Source organism: Brachyhypopomus gauderio, chromosome 1 (assembly GCF_052324685.1).
Source record: "Brachyhypopomus gauderio isolate BG-103 chromosome 1, BGAUD_0.2, whole genome shotgun sequence".
Lineage (NCBI taxonomy): Eukaryota > Metazoa > Chordata > Actinopteri > Gymnotiformes > Hypopomidae > Brachyhypopomus > Brachyhypopomus gauderio.
This window is the reverse complement of record NC_135211.1, coordinates 44066780-44080792: the sequence shown is the minus strand read 5'-3', so window position 1 is coordinate 44080792 and position 14013 is coordinate 44066780. Positions and strand designations below refer to the sequence as shown.

Sequence of the window (14013 nt, the reverse complement as noted above, 5' to 3'; positions counted from 1 at the left end):
GGTCGATTACCACAGACATCCCTCCTCATACCATTTGTATACTTTCATGGAACAGGCCTACCTCAGCCACACAACTTGCAGAAAGCCTCCATCATGTAGGCCGGTTAGCTCAGCTGGTTAGGGCGTGGTGCTAATAACGCCAAGGTCATGGGTTCGATCCCCATACGGGCCATTGATCATCGTCTTTTGGATCAGATATGAGGCGGATTAGTGTTATCTTGGGTCTCTCAAATGCCAACTTGTATGGTGGAGATCAGAAAGTCTTGTCGGACGGTGTGGACTCTTGACATGTGCGAGCCCTTATTGTTGAGTACTCATATAGTACGAATCATATGTTTAAGGTGACACATTCTAACAGAGATTTGGCATGTAGTGTGTGAAAAGAATTATGGAAGAGTCAGGGTCAAAAAACATGCACCAATTTTCTTTTTACTATCGAGCATGACTGAAATGCCTATAATGGAGAATGTGGGCATCGATCCCACTACCTCTCGCATGCTAAGCGAGCGCTCTACCACTTGAGCTAATTCCCCTACGAGGCTCAGTGCTCTTGTTGTTCAGATCCTGGACAAAAGCTCAAGTCCAAACTGAGAGTGCAAAGCTCTACAGACACTGCAATTGATGATTTTTACATTTCTTTACTGTGAACAGCTGCATGGACTTGCATTTTAGCAGTGGCTCAAAGGTTGAGTAGATTTAATTTGATCGTTGACCGCCAATCAACCAAGAAGAGAAGGAAACTGGAGGTGTCAACTAATGTCTGTGCTTGGTCGATTACCGCAGACATCCCTCCTCATACCATTTGTATACTTTCATGGAACAGGCCTACCTCAGCCACACAACTTGCAGAAAGTCTCCATCATGTAGGCCGGTTAGCTCAGCTGGTTAGAGCATGGTGCTAATAACGCCAAGGTCGTGGGTTCGATCCCCATACGGGCCATTGATGATAGTCTTTTGGATCAGATATGAGGCGGATTAGTGTTATTTTGGGTCTCTCAAATGCCAACTTGTATGGTGGAGATCAGAAAGTCTTGTCGGACGGTGTGGACTCTTGACATGTGCGAGCCCTTATTGTTGAGTACTCATATAGTACGAATCACATGTTTAAGGTGACACATTCTAACAGAGATTTGGCATGTAGTGTGTGAAAAGAATTATGGAAGAGTCAGGGTCAAAAATCATGCACCAATTTTCTTTTTACTATCGAGCATGACTGAAATGCCTATAATGTAGAATGTGGGCATCGATCCCACTACCTCTCGCATGCTAAGCGAGCGCTCTACCACTTGAGCTAATTCCCCTACTAGGCTCAGTGCTCTTGTTGTTCAGATCCTGGACAAAAGCTCAAGTCCAAACTGAGAGTACAAAGCTCTACAGACACTGCAATTGATGATTTTTACATTTCTTTACTGTGAACAGCTGCATGGACTTGCATTTTAGCAGTGGCTCAAAGGTTGAGTAGATTTAATTTGATCGTTGACCGCCAATCAACCAAGAAGAGAAGGAAACTGGAGGTGTCAACTAATGTCTGTGCTTGGTCGATTACCGCAGACATCCCTCCTCATACCATTTGTATACTTTCATGGAACAGGCCTACCTCAGCCACACAACTTGCAGAAAGCCTCCATCATGTAGGCCGGTTAGCTCAGCTGGTTAGAGCGTGGTGCTAATAACGCCAAGGTCATGGGTTCGATCCCCATACGGGCCATTGATGATAGTCTTTTGGATCAGATATGAGGCGGATTAGTGTTATTTTGGGTCTCTCAAATTCCAACTTGTATGGTGGAGATCAGAAAGTCTTGTCGGACGGTGTGGACTCTTGACATGTGCGAGCCCTTATTGTTGAGTACTCATATAGTACGAATCACATGTTTAAGGTGACACATTCTAACAGAGATTTGGCATGTAGTGTGTGAAAAGAATTATGGAAGCGTCAGGGTCAAAAAACATGCACCAATTTTCTTTTTCACTATCGAGCATGACTGAAATGCCTATAATGGAGAATGTGGGCATCGATCCCACTACCTCTCGCATGCTAAGCGAGCGCTCTACCACTTGAGCTAATTCCCCTACGAGGCTCAGTGCTCTTGTTGTTCAGATCCTGGACAAAAGCTCAAGTCCAAACTGAGAGTGCAAAGCTCTACAGACACTGCAATTGATGATTTTTACATTTCTTTACTGTGAACAGCTGCATGGACTTGCATTTTAGCAGTGGCTCAAAGGTTGAGTAGATTTAATTTGATCGTTGACCGCCAATCAACCAAGAAGAGAAGGAAACTGGAGGTGTCAACTAATGTCTGTGCTTGGTCGATTACCGCAGACATCCCTCCTCATACCATTTGTATACTTTCATGGAACAGGCCTACCTCAGCCACACAACTTGCAGAAAGACTCCATCATGTAGGCCGGTTAGCTCAGCTGGTTAGAGCGTGGTGCTAATAACGCCAAGGTCATGGGTTCGATCCCCATACGGGCCATTGATGATAGTCTTTTGGATCAGATATGAGGCGGATTAGTGTTATTTTGGGTCTCTCAAATTCCAACTTGTATGGTGGAGATCAGAAAGTCTTGTCGGACGGTGTGGACTCTTGACATGTGCGAGCCCTTATTGTTGAGTACTCATATAGTACGAATCACATGTTTAAGGTGACACATTCTAACAGAGATTTGGCATGTAGTGTGTGAAAAGAATTATGGAAGCGTCAGGGTCAAAAAACATGCACCAATTTTCTTTTTCACTATCGAGCATGACTGAAATGCCTATAATGGAGAATGTGGGCATCGATCCCACTACCTCTCGCATGCTAAGCGAGCGCTCTACCACTTGAGCTAATTCCCCTACTAGGCTCAGTGCTATTGTTGTTCAGATCCTGGACAAAAGCTCAAGTCCAAACTGAGAGTGCAAAGCTCTACAGACACTGCAATTGATGATTTTTACATTTCTTTACTGTGAACAGCTGCATGGACTTGCATTTTAGCAGTGGCTCAAAGGTTGAGTAGATTTAATTTGATCGTTGACCGCCAATCAACCAAGAAGAGAAGGAAACTCGAGGTGTCAACTAATGTCTGTGCTTGGTCGATTACCACAGACATCCCTCCTCATACCATTTGTATACTTTCATGGAACAGGCCTACCTCAGCCACACAACTTGCAGAAAGCCTCCATCATGTAGGCCGGTTAGCTCAGCTGGTTAGGGCGTGGTGCTAATAACGCCAAGGTCATGGGTTCGATCCCCATACGGGCCATTGATCATCGTCTTTTGGATCAGATATGAGGCGGATTAGTGTTATCTTGGGTCTCTCAAATGCCAACTTGTATGGTGGAGATCAGAAAGTCTTGTCGGACGGTGTGGACTCTTGACATGTGCGAGCCCTTATTGTTGAGTACTCATATAGTACGAATCATATGTTTAAGGTGACACATTCTAACAGAGATTTGGCATGTAGTGTGTGAAAAGAATTATGGAAGAGTCAGGGTCAAAAAACATGCACCAATTTTCTTTTTACTATCGAGCATGACTGAAATGCCTATAATGGAGAATGTGGGCATCGATCCCACTACCTCTCGCATGCTAAGCGAGCGCTCTACCACTTGAGCTAATTCCCCTACGAGGCTCAGTGCTCTTGTTGTTCAGATCCTGGACAAAAGCTCAAGTCCAAACTGAGAGTGCAAAGCTCTACAGACACTGCAATTGATGATTTTTACATTTCTTTACTGTGAACAGCTGCATGGACTTGCATTTTAGCAGTGGCTCAAAGGTTGAGTAGATTTAATTTGATCGTTGACCGCCAATCCACCAAGAAGAGAAGGAAACTGGAGGTGTCAACTAATGTCTGTGCTTGGTCGATTACCGCAGACATCCCTCCTCATACCATTTGTATACTTTCATGGAACAGGCCTACCTCAGCCACACAACTTGCAGAAAGTCTCCATCATGTAGGCCGGTTAGCTCAGCTGGTTAGAGCGTGGTGCTAATAACGCCAAGGTCATGGGTTCGATCCCCATACGGGCCATTGATGATAGTCTTTTGGATCAGATATGAGGCGGATTAGTGTTATTTTGGGTCTCTCAAATGCCAACTTGTATGGTGGAGATCAGAAAGTCTTGTCGGACGGTGTGGACTCTTGACATGTGCGAGCCCTTATTGTTGAGTACTCATATAGTACGAATCACATGTTTAAGGTGACACATTCTAACAGAGATTTGGCATGTAGTGTGTGAAAAGAATTATGGAAGAGTCAGGGTCAAAAATCATGCACCAATTTTCTTTTTACTATCGAGCATGACTGAAATGCCTATAATGTAGAATGTGGGCATCGATCCCACTACCTCTCGCATGCTAAGCGAGCGCTCTACCACTTGAGCTAATTCCCCTACTAGGCTCAGTGCTCTTGTTGTTCAGATCCTGGACAAAAGCTCAAGTCCAAACTGAGAGTACAAAGCTCTACAGACACTGCAATTGATGATTTTTACATTTCTTTACTGTGAACAGCTGCATGGACTTGCATTTTAGCAGTGGCTCAAAGGTTGAGTAGATTTAATTTGATCGTTGACCGCCAATCAACCAAGAAGAGAAGGAAACTGGAGGTGTCAACTAATGTCTGTGCTTGGTCGATTACCGCAGACATCCCTCCTCATACCATTTGTATACTTTCATGGAACAGGCCTACCTCAGCCACACAACTTGCAGAAAGCCTCCATCATCTAGGCCGGTTAGCTCAGCTGATTAGAGCGTGGTGCTAATAACGCCAAGGTCATGGGTTCGATCCCCATACGGGCCATTGATGATAGTCTTTTGGATCAGATATGAGGCGGATTAGTGTTATTTTGGGTCTCTCAAATTCCAACTTGTATGGTGGAGATCAGAAAGTCTTGTCGGACGGTGTGGACTCTTGACATGTGCGAGCCCTTATTGTTGAGTACTCATATAGTACGAATCACATGTTTAAGGTGACACATTCTAACAGAGATTTGGCATGTAGTGTGTGAAAAGAATTATGGAGGCGTCAGGGTCAAAAAACATGCACCAATTTTCTTTTTCACTATCGAGCATGACTGAAATACCTATAATGGAGAATGTGGGCATCGATCCCACTACCTCTCGCATGCTAAGCGAGCGCTCTACCACTTGAGCTAATTCCCCTACGAGGCTAATGCTCTTGTTGTTCAGATCCTGGACAAAAGCTCAAGTCCAAACTGAGAGTGCAAAGCTCTACAGACACTGCAATTGATGATTTTTACATTTCTTTACTGTGAACAGCTGCATGGACTTGCATTTTAGCAGTGGCTCAAAGGTTGAGTAGATTTAATTTGATCGTTGACCGCCAATCAACCAAGAAGAGAAGGAAACTGGAGGTGTCAACTAATGTCTGTGCTTGGTCGATTACCGCAGACATCCCTCCTCATACCATTTGTATACTTTCATGGAACAGGCCTACCTCAGCCACACAACTTGCAGAAAGCCTCCATCATGTAGGCCGGTTAGCTCAGCTGGTTAGAGCGTGGTGCTAATAACGCCAAGGTCATGGGTTCGATCCCCATACGGGCCATTGATGATAGTCTTTTGGATCAGATATGAGGCGGATTAGTGTTATCTTGGGTCTCTCAAATGCCAACTTGTATGGTGGAGATCAGAAAGTCTTGTCGGACGGTGTGGACTCTTGACATGTGCGAGCCCTTATTGTTGAGTACTCATATAGTACGAATCATATGTTTAAGGTGACACATTCTAACAGAGATTTGGCATGTAGTGTGTGAAAAGAATTATGGAAGAGTCAGGGTCAAAAAACATGCACCAATTTTCTTTTTACTATCGAGCATGACTGAAATGCCTATAATGGAGAATGTGGGCATCGATCCCACTACCTCTCGCATGCTAAGCGAGCGCTCTACCACTTGAGCTAATTCCCCTACGAGGCTCAGTGCTCTTGTTGTTCAGATCCTGGACAAAAGCTCAAGTCCAAACTGAGAGTGCAAAGCTCTACAGACACTGCAATTGATGATTTTTACATTTCTTTACTGTGAACAGCTGCATGGACTTGCATTTTAGCAGTGGCTCAAAGGTTGAGTAGATTTAATTTGATCGTTGACCGCCAATCAACCAAGAAGAGAAGGAAACTGGAGGTGTCAACTAATGTCTGTGCTTGGTCGATTACCGCAGACATCCCTCCTCATACCATTTGTATACTTTCATGGAACAGGCCTACCTCAGCCACACAACTTGCAGAAAGTCTCCATCATGTAGGCCGGTTAGCTCAGCTGGTTAGAGCGTGGTGCTAATAACGCCAAGGTCATGGGTTCGATCCCCATACGGGCCATTGATGATAGTCTTTTGGATCAGATATGAGGCGGATTAGTGTTGTTTTGGGTCTCTCAAATGCCAACTTGTATGGTGGAGATCAGAAAGTCTTGTCGGACGGTGTGGACTCTTGACATGTGCGAGCCCTTATTGTTGAGTACTCATATAGTACGAATCACATGTTTAAGGTGACACATTCTAACAGAGATTTGGCATGTAGTGTGTGAAAAGAATTATGGAAGAGTCAGGGTCAAAAATCATGCACCAATTTTCTTTTTACTATCGAGCATTACTGAAACGCCTATAATGTAGAATGTGGGCATCGATCCCACTACCTCTCGCATGCTAAGCGAGCGCTCTACCACTTGAGCTAATTCCCCTACTAGGCTCAGTGCTCTTGTTGTTCAGATCCTGGACAAAAGCTCAAGTCCAAACTGAGAGTACAAAGCTCTACAGACACTGCAATTGATGATTTTTACATTTCTTTACTGTGAACAGCTGCATGGACTTGCATTTTAGCAGTGGCTCAAAGGTTGAGTAGATTTAATTTGATCGTTGACCGCCAATCAACCAAGAAGAGAAGGAAACTGGAGGTGTCAACTAATGTCTGTGCTTGGTCGATTACCGCAGACATCCCTCCTCATACCATTTGTATACTTTCATGGAACAGGCCTACCTCAGCCACACAACTTGCAGAAAGCCTCCATCATCTAGGCCGGTTAGCTCAGCTGGTTAGAGCGTGGTGCTAATAACGCCAAGGTCATGGGTTCGATCCCCATACGGGCCATTGATGATAGTCTTTTGGATCAGATATGAGGCGGATTAGTGTTATTTTGGGTCTCTCAAATTCCAACTTGTATGGTGGAGATCAGAAAGTCTTGTCGGACGGTGTGGACTCTTGACATGTGCGAGCCCTTATTGTTGAGTACTCATATAGTACGAATCACATGTTTAAGGTGACACATTCTAACAGAGATTTGGCATGTAGTGTGTGAAAAGAATTATGGAAGCGTCAGGGTCAAAAAACATGCACCAATTTTCTTTTTCACTATCGAGCATGACTGAAATACCTATAATGGAGAATGTGGGCATCGATCCCACTACCTCTCGCATGCTAAGCGAGCGCTCTACCACTTGAACTAATTCCCCTACGAGGCTAATGCTCTTGTTGTTCAGATCCTGGACAAAAGCTCAAGTCCAAACTGAGAGTGCAAAGCTCTACAGACACTGCAATTGATGATTTTTACATTTCTTTACTGTGAACAGCTGCATGGACTTGCATTTTAGCAGTGGCTCAAAGGTTGAGTAGATTTAATTTGATCGTTGACCGCCAATCAACCAAGAAGAGAAGGAAACTGGAGGTGTCAACTAATGTCTGTGCTTGGTCGATTACCGCAGACATCCCTCCTCATACCATTTGTATACTTTCATGGAACAGGCCTACCTCAGCCACACAACTTGCAGAAAGCCTCCATCATGTAGTCCGGTTAGCTCAGCTGGTTAGAGCGTGGTGCTAATAACGCCAAGGTCATGGGTTCGATCCCCATACGGGCCATTGATGATAGTCTTTTGGATCAGATATGAGGCGGATTAGTGTTATTTTGGGTCTCTCAAATTCCAACTTGTATGGTGGAGATCAGAAAGTCTTGTCGGACGGTGTGGACTCTTGACATGTGCGAGCCCTTATTGTTGAGTACTCATATAGTACGAATCACATGTTTAAGGTGACACATTCTAACAGAGATTTGGCATGTAGTGTGTGAAAAGAATTATGGAAGCGTCAGGGTCAAAAAACATGCACCAATTTTCTTTTTCACTATCGAGCATGACTGAAATACCTATAATGGAGAATGTGGGCATCGATCCCACTACCTCTCGCATGCTAAGCGAGCGCTCTACCACTTGAGCTAATTCCCCTACGAGGCTAATGCTCTTGTTGTTCAGATCCTGGACAAAAGCTCAAGTCCAAACTGAGAGTGCAAAGCTCTACAGACACTGCAATTGATGATTTTTACATTTCTTTACTGTGAACAGCTGCATGGACTTGCATTTTAGCAGTGGCTCAAAGGTTGAGTAGATTTAATTTGATCGTTGACCGCCAATCAACCAAGAAGAGAAGGAAACTGGAGGTGTCAACTAATGTCTGTGCTTGGTCGATTACCACAGACATCCCTCCTCATACCATTTGTATACTTTCATGGAACAGGCCTACCTCAGCCACACAACTTGCAGAAAGCCTCCATCATGTAGGCCGGTTAGCTCAGCTGTTTAGAGCGTGGTGCTAATAACGCCAAGGTCATGGGTTCGATCCCCATACGGGCCATAGATGATAGTCTTTTGGATCAGATATGAGGCGGATTAGTGTTATTTTGGGTCTCTCAAATTCCAACTTGTATGGTGGAGATCAGAAAGTCTTGTCGGACGGTGTGGACTCTTGACATGTGCGAGCCCTTATTGTTGAGTACTCATATAGTACGAATCACATGTTTAAGGTGACACATTCTAACAGAGATTTGGCATGTAGTGTGTGAAAAGAATTATGGAAGCGTCAGGGTCAAAAAACATGCACCAATTTTCTTTTTCACTATCGAGCATGACTGAAATGCCTATAATGGAGAATGTGGGCATCGATCCCACTACCTCTCACATGCTAAGCGAGCGCTCTACCACTTGAGCTAATTCCCCTAATAGGCTCAGTGCTTTTGTTGTTCAGATCCTGGACAAAAGCTCAAGTCCAAACTGAGAGTGCAAAGCTCTACAGACACTGCAATTGATGATTTTTACATTTCTTTACTGTGAACAGCTGCATGGACTTGCATTTTAGCAGTGGCTCAAAGGTTGAGTAGATTTAATTTGATCGTTGACCGCCAATCAACCAAGAAGAGAAGGAAACTCGAGGTGTCAACTAATGTCTGTGCTTGGTCGATTACCGCAGACATCCCTCCTCATACCATTTGTATACTTTCATGGAACAGGCCTACCTCAGCCACACAACTTGCAGAAAGACTCCATCATGTAGGCCGGTTAGCTCAGCTGGATAGAGCGTGGTGCTAATAACGCCAAGGTCATGGGTTCGATCCCCATACGGGCCATTGATGATAGTCTTTTGGATCAGATATGAGGCGGATTAGTGTTATTTTGGGTCTCTCAAATTCCAACTTGTATGGTGGAGATCAGAAAGTCTTGTCGGACGGTGTGGACTCTTGACATGTGCGAGCCCTTATTGTTGAGTACTCATATAGTACGAATCACATGTTTAAGGTGACACATTCTAACTGAGATTTGGCATGTAGTGTGTGAAAAGAATTATGGAAGCGTCAGGGTCAAAAAACATGCACCAATTTTCTTTTTCACTATCGAGCATGACTGAAATACCTATAATGGAGAATGTGGGCATCGATCCCACTACCTCTCGCATGCTAAGCGAGCGCTCTACCACTTGAGCTAATTCCCCTACGAGGCTAATGCTCTTGTTGTTCAGATCCTGGACAAAAGCTCAAGTCCAAACTGAGAGTGCAAAGCTCTACAGACACTGCAATTGATGATTTTTACATTTCTTTACTGTGAACAGCTGCATGGACTTGCATTTTAGCAGTGGCTCAAAGGTTGAGTAGATTTAATTTGATCGTTGACCGCCAATCAACCAAGAAGAGAAGGAAACTGGAGGTGTCAACTAATGTCTGTGCTTGGTCGATTACCGCAGACATCCCTCCTCATACCATTTGTATACTTTCATGGAACAGGCCTACCTCAGCCACACAACTTGCAGAAAGCCTCCATCATGTAGGCCGGTTAGCTCAGCTGTTTAGAGCGTGGTGCTAATAACGCCAAGGTCATGGGTTCGATCCCCATACGGGCCATAGATGATAGTCTTTTGGATCAGATATGAGGCGGATTAGTGTTATTTTGGGTCTCTCAAATTCCAACTTGTATGGTGGAGATCAGAAAGTCTTGTCGGACGGTGTGGACTCTTGACATGTGCGAGCCCTTATTGTTGAGTACTCATATAGTACGAATCACATGTTTAAGGTGACACATTCTAACAGAGATTTGGCATGTAGTGTGTGAAAAGAATTATGGAAGCGTCAGGGTCAAAAAACATGCACCAATTTTCTTTTTCACTATCGAGCATGACTGAAATGCCTATAATGGAGAATGTGGGCATCGATCCCACTACCTCTCACATGCTAAGCGAGCGCTCTACCACTTGAGCTAATTCCCCTAATAGGCTCAGTGCTTTTGTTGTTCAGATCCTGGACAAAAGCTCAAGTCCAAACTGAGAGTGCAAAGCTCTACAGACACTGCAATTGATGATTTTTACATTTCTTTACTGTGAACAGCTGCATGGACTTGCATTTTAGCAGTGGCTCAAAGGTTGAGTAGATTTAATTTGATCGTTGACCGCCAATCAACCAAGAAGAGAAGGAAACTCGAGGTGTCAACTAATGTCTGTGCTTGGTCGATTACCGCAGACATCCCTCCTCATACCATTTGTATACTTTCATGGAACAGGCCTACCTCAGCCACACAACTTGCAGAAAGACTCCATCATGTAGGCCGGTTAGCTCAGCTGGATAGAGCGTGGTGCTAATAACGCCAAGGTCATGGGTTCGATCCCCATACGGGCCATTGATGATAGTCTTTTGGATCAGATATGAGGCGGATTAGTGTTATTTTGGGTCTCTCAAATTCCAACTTGTATGGTGGAGATCAGAAAGTCTTGTCGGACGGTGTGGACTCTTGACATGTGCGAGCCCTTATTGTTGAGTACTCATATAGTACGAATCACATGTTTAAGGTGACACATTCTAACAGAGATTTGGCATGTAGTGTGTGAAAAGAATTATGGAAGCGTCAGGGTCAAAAAACATGCACCAATTTTCTTTTTCACTATCGAGCATGACTGAAATGCCTATAATGGAGAATGTGGGCATCGATCCCACTACCTCTCGCATGCTAAGCGAGCGCTCTACCACTTGAGCTAATTCCCCTACGAGGCTCAGTGCTCTTGTTGTTCAGATCCTGGACAAAAGCTCAAGTCCAAACTGAGAGTGCAAAGCTCTACAGACACTGCAATTGATGATTTTTACATTTCTTTACTGTGAACAGCTGCATGGACTTGCATTTTAGCAGTGGCTCAAAGGTTGAGTAGATTTAATTTGATCGTTGACCGCCAATCAACCAAGAAGAGAAGGAAACTGGAGGTGTCAACTAATGTCTGTGCTTGGTCGATTACCGCAGACATCCCTCCTCATACCATTTGTATACTTTCATGGAACAGGCCTACCTCAGCCACACAACTTGCAGAAAGACTCCATCATGTAGGCCGGTTAGCTCAGCTGGATAGAGCGTGGTGCTAATAACGCCAAGGTCATGGGTTCGATCCCCATACGGGCCATTGATGATAGTCTTTTGGATCAGATATGAGGCGGATTAGTGTTATTTTGGGTCTCTCAAATTCCAACTTGTATGGTGGAGATCAGAAAGTCTTGTCGGACGGTGTGGACTCTTGACATGTGCGAGCCCTTATTGTTGAGTACTCATATAGTACGAATCACATGTTTAAGGTGACACATTCTAACAGAGATTTGGCATGTAGTGTGTGAAAAGAATTATGGAAGCGTCAGGGTCAAAAAACATGCACCAATTTTCTTTTTCACTATCGAGCATGACTGAAATGCCTAAAATGGAGAATGTGGGCATCGATCCCACAACCTCTCGCATGCTAAGCGAGCGCTCTACCACTTGAGCTAATTCCCCTAATAGGCTCAGTGCTTTTGTTGTTCAGATCCTGGACAAAAGCTCAAGTCCAAACTGAGAGTGCAAAGCTCTACAGACACTGCAATTGATGATTTTTACATTTCTTTACTGTGAACAGCTGCATGGACTTGCATTTTAGCAGTGGCTCAAAGGTTGAGTAGATTTAATTTGATCGTTGACCGCCAATCAACCAAGAAGAGAAGGAAACTGGAGGTGTCAACTAATGTCTGTGCTTGGTCGATTACCGCAGACATCCCTCCTCATACCATTTGTATACTTTCATGGAACAGGCCTACCTCAGCCACACAACTTGCAGAAAGCCTCCATCATGTAGGCCGGTTAGCTCAGCTGGTTAGAGCGTGGTGCTAATAATGCCAAGGTCATGGGTTCGATCCCCATACGGGCCATTGATGATAGTCTTTTGGATCAGATATGAGGCGGATTAGTGTTATTTTGGGTCTCTCAAATTCCAACTTGTATGGTGGAGATCAGAAAGTCTTGTCGGACGGTGTGGACTCTTGACATGTGCGAGCCCTTATTGTTGAGTACTCATATAGTACGAATCACATGTTTAAGGTGACACATTCTAACAGAGATTTGGCATGTAGTGTGTGAAAAGAATTATGGAAGCGTCAGGGTCAAAAAACATGCACCAATTTTCTTTTTCACTATCGAGCATGACTGAAATGCCTATAATGGAGAATGTGGGCATCGATCCCACTACCTCTCGCATGCTAAGCGAGCGCTCTACCACTTGAGCTAATTCCCCTACGAGGATCAGAGCTCTTGTTGTTCAGATCCTGGACAAAAGCTCAAGTCCAAACTGAGAGTGCAAAGCTCTACAGACACTGCAATTGATGATTTTTACATTTCTTTACTGTGAACAGCTGCATGGACTTGCATTTTAGCAGTGGCTCAAAGGTTGAGTAGATTTAATTTGATCGTTGACCGCCAATCAACCAAGAAGAGAAGGAAACTGGAGGTGTCAACTAATGTCTGTGCTTGGTCGATTACCGCAGACATCCCTCCTCATACCATTTGTATACTTTCATGGAACAGGCCTACCTCAGCCACACAACTTGCAGAAAGCCTCCATCATGTAGGCCGGTTAGCTCAGCTGGTTAGAGCGTGGTGCTAATAACGCCAAGGTCATGGGTTCGAGCCCCATACGGGCCATTGATGATAGTCTTTTGGATCAGATATGTGGCGGATTAGTGTTATTTTGGGTCTCTCAAATGCCAACTTGTATGGTGGAGATCAGAAAGTCTTGTCGGACGGTGTGGACTCTTGACATGTGCAAGCCCTTATTGTTGAGTACTCATATAGTACGAATCACATGTTTAAGGTGACACATTCTAACAGAGATTTGGCATGTAGTGTGTGAAAAGAATTATGGAAGCGTCAGGGTCAAAAACCATGCACCAATTTACTTTTTCACTATCGAGCATGACTGAAATGCCTATAATGGAGAATGTGGGCATCGATCCCACTACCTCTCGCATGCTAAGCGAGCGCTCTACCACTTGAGCTAATTCCCCTAGCAGGCTCAGTACTCTTGTTGTTCACATCCTGGACAAAAGCTCAAGTCCAAACTGAGAGTGCAAAGCTCTACAGACACTGCAATTGATGATTTTTACATTTCTTTACTGTGAACAGCTGCATGGACTTGCATTTTAGCAGTGGCTCAAAGGTTGAGTAGATTTAATTTGATCGTTGACCACCAATCAACCAAGAAGAGAAGGAAACTGGAGGTGTCAACTAATGTCTGTGCTTGGTCGATTACCGCAGACATCCCTCCTCATACCATTTGTATACTTTCATGGAACAGGCCTACCTCAGCCACACAACTTGCAGAAAGCCTCCATCATGTAGGCCGGTTAGCTCAGCTGGTTAGAGCGTGGTGCTAATAACGCCAAGGTCATGGGTTCGATCCCCATACGGGCCATTGATGATA

The 14013-nt window shown here is 44.4% G+C and overlaps 32 non-coding genes across 32 annotated transcripts; 18 read left to right on the top strand and 14 right to left on the bottom strand.

The window, feature by feature from the left end:
• The first annotated feature begins 98 nt into the window (after positions 1–98).
• Positions 99–172, top strand: trnai-aau (transfer RNA isoleucine (anticodon AAU)). Its single transcript has one exon. It is a non-coding gene; the product is annotated as a tRNA-Ile (tRNA).
• A 288-nt stretch (positions 173–460) lies between these two features.
• Positions 461–533, bottom strand: trnaa-agc (transfer RNA alanine (anticodon AGC)). Its single transcript has one exon. It is a non-coding gene; the product is annotated as a tRNA-Ala (tRNA).
• A 333-nt stretch (positions 534–866) lies between these two features.
• Positions 867–940, top strand: trnai-aau (transfer RNA isoleucine (anticodon AAU)). The gene has a single exon. It is a non-coding gene; the product is annotated as a tRNA-Ile (tRNA).
• Positions 941–1634: 694 nt separating this feature from the next.
• On the top strand, positions 1635–1708 carry trnai-aau (transfer RNA isoleucine (anticodon AAU)). The gene has a single exon. It is a non-coding gene; the product is annotated as a tRNA-Ile (tRNA).
• A 289-nt stretch (positions 1709–1997) lies between these two features.
• Positions 1998–2070, bottom strand: trnaa-agc (transfer RNA alanine (anticodon AGC)). The gene has a single exon. It is a non-coding gene; the product is annotated as a tRNA-Ala (tRNA).
• A 333-nt stretch (positions 2071–2403) lies between these two features.
• trnai-aau (transfer RNA isoleucine (anticodon AAU)) lies at positions 2404–2477 on the top strand. Its single transcript has one exon. It is a non-coding gene; the product is annotated as a tRNA-Ile (tRNA).
• A 289-nt stretch (positions 2478–2766) lies between these two features.
• Positions 2767–2839, bottom strand: trnaa-agc (transfer RNA alanine (anticodon AGC)). Its single transcript has one exon. It is a non-coding gene; the product is annotated as a tRNA-Ala (tRNA).
• Positions 2840–3172: 333 nt separating this feature from the next.
• trnai-aau (transfer RNA isoleucine (anticodon AAU)) lies at positions 3173–3246 on the top strand. Its single transcript has one exon. It is a non-coding gene; the product is annotated as a tRNA-Ile (tRNA).
• A 288-nt stretch (positions 3247–3534) lies between these two features.
• On the bottom strand, positions 3535–3607 carry trnaa-agc (transfer RNA alanine (anticodon AGC)). Its single transcript has one exon. It is a non-coding gene; the product is annotated as a tRNA-Ala (tRNA).
• Positions 3608–3940: 333 nt separating this feature from the next.
• On the top strand, positions 3941–4014 carry trnai-aau (transfer RNA isoleucine (anticodon AAU)). The gene has a single exon. It is a non-coding gene; the product is annotated as a tRNA-Ile (tRNA).
• Positions 4015–4708: 694 nt separating this feature from the next.
• Positions 4709–4782, top strand: trnai-aau (transfer RNA isoleucine (anticodon AAU)). The gene has a single exon. It is a non-coding gene; the product is annotated as a tRNA-Ile (tRNA).
• Positions 4783–5071: 289 nt separating this feature from the next.
• Positions 5072–5144, bottom strand: trnaa-agc (transfer RNA alanine (anticodon AGC)). The gene has a single exon. It is a non-coding gene; the product is annotated as a tRNA-Ala (tRNA).
• Positions 5145–5476: 332 nt separating this feature from the next.
• On the top strand, positions 5477–5550 carry trnai-aau (transfer RNA isoleucine (anticodon AAU)). The gene has a single exon. It is a non-coding gene; the product is annotated as a tRNA-Ile (tRNA).
• A 288-nt stretch (positions 5551–5838) lies between these two features.
• Positions 5839–5911, bottom strand: trnaa-agc (transfer RNA alanine (anticodon AGC)). The gene has a single exon. It is a non-coding gene; the product is annotated as a tRNA-Ala (tRNA).
• Positions 5912–6244: 333 nt separating this feature from the next.
• Positions 6245–6318, top strand: trnai-aau (transfer RNA isoleucine (anticodon AAU)). The gene has a single exon. It is a non-coding gene; the product is annotated as a tRNA-Ile (tRNA).
• A 694-nt stretch (positions 6319–7012) lies between these two features.
• Positions 7013–7086, top strand: trnai-aau (transfer RNA isoleucine (anticodon AAU)). The gene has a single exon. It is a non-coding gene; the product is annotated as a tRNA-Ile (tRNA).
• Positions 7087–8143: 1057 nt separating this feature from the next.
• Positions 8144–8216, bottom strand: trnaa-agc (transfer RNA alanine (anticodon AGC)). The gene has a single exon. It is a non-coding gene; the product is annotated as a tRNA-Ala (tRNA).
• A 332-nt stretch (positions 8217–8548) lies between these two features.
• trnai-aau (transfer RNA isoleucine (anticodon AAU)) lies at positions 8549–8622 on the top strand. Its single transcript has one exon. It is a non-coding gene; the product is annotated as a tRNA-Ile (tRNA).
• Positions 8623–8911: 289 nt separating this feature from the next.
• trnaa-agc (transfer RNA alanine (anticodon AGC)) lies at positions 8912–8984 on the bottom strand. The gene has a single exon. It is a non-coding gene; the product is annotated as a tRNA-Ala (tRNA).
• A 333-nt stretch (positions 8985–9317) lies between these two features.
• On the top strand, positions 9318–9391 carry trnai-aau (transfer RNA isoleucine (anticodon AAU)). Its single transcript has one exon. It is a non-coding gene; the product is annotated as a tRNA-Ile (tRNA).
• A 289-nt stretch (positions 9392–9680) lies between these two features.
• trnaa-agc (transfer RNA alanine (anticodon AGC)) lies at positions 9681–9753 on the bottom strand. Its single transcript has one exon. It is a non-coding gene; the product is annotated as a tRNA-Ala (tRNA).
• A 332-nt stretch (positions 9754–10085) lies between these two features.
• On the top strand, positions 10086–10159 carry trnai-aau (transfer RNA isoleucine (anticodon AAU)). Its single transcript has one exon. It is a non-coding gene; the product is annotated as a tRNA-Ile (tRNA).
• Positions 10160–10448: 289 nt separating this feature from the next.
• On the bottom strand, positions 10449–10521 carry trnaa-agc (transfer RNA alanine (anticodon AGC)). The gene has a single exon. It is a non-coding gene; the product is annotated as a tRNA-Ala (tRNA).
• Positions 10522–10854: 333 nt separating this feature from the next.
• trnai-aau (transfer RNA isoleucine (anticodon AAU)) lies at positions 10855–10928 on the top strand. Its single transcript has one exon. It is a non-coding gene; the product is annotated as a tRNA-Ile (tRNA).
• Positions 10929–11217: 289 nt separating this feature from the next.
• On the bottom strand, positions 11218–11290 carry trnaa-agc (transfer RNA alanine (anticodon AGC)). Its single transcript has one exon. It is a non-coding gene; the product is annotated as a tRNA-Ala (tRNA).
• A 333-nt stretch (positions 11291–11623) lies between these two features.
• On the top strand, positions 11624–11697 carry trnai-aau (transfer RNA isoleucine (anticodon AAU)). Its single transcript has one exon. It is a non-coding gene; the product is annotated as a tRNA-Ile (tRNA).
• Positions 11698–11986: 289 nt separating this feature from the next.
• On the bottom strand, positions 11987–12059 carry trnaa-agc (transfer RNA alanine (anticodon AGC)). Its single transcript has one exon. It is a non-coding gene; the product is annotated as a tRNA-Ala (tRNA).
• A 333-nt stretch (positions 12060–12392) lies between these two features.
• trnai-aau (transfer RNA isoleucine (anticodon AAU)) lies at positions 12393–12466 on the top strand. Its single transcript has one exon. It is a non-coding gene; the product is annotated as a tRNA-Ile (tRNA).
• Positions 12467–12755: 289 nt separating this feature from the next.
• On the bottom strand, positions 12756–12828 carry trnaa-agc (transfer RNA alanine (anticodon AGC)). The gene has a single exon. It is a non-coding gene; the product is annotated as a tRNA-Ala (tRNA).
• Positions 12829–13161: 333 nt separating this feature from the next.
• Positions 13162–13235, top strand: trnai-aau (transfer RNA isoleucine (anticodon AAU)). The gene has a single exon. It is a non-coding gene; the product is annotated as a tRNA-Ile (tRNA).
• A 289-nt stretch (positions 13236–13524) lies between these two features.
• On the bottom strand, positions 13525–13597 carry trnaa-agc (transfer RNA alanine (anticodon AGC)). Its single transcript has one exon. It is a non-coding gene; the product is annotated as a tRNA-Ala (tRNA).
• A 333-nt stretch (positions 13598–13930) lies between these two features.
• Positions 13931–14004, top strand: trnai-aau (transfer RNA isoleucine (anticodon AAU)). Its single transcript has one exon. It is a non-coding gene; the product is annotated as a tRNA-Ile (tRNA).
• The last annotated feature ends 9 nt before the right edge of the window (positions 14005–14013 follow it).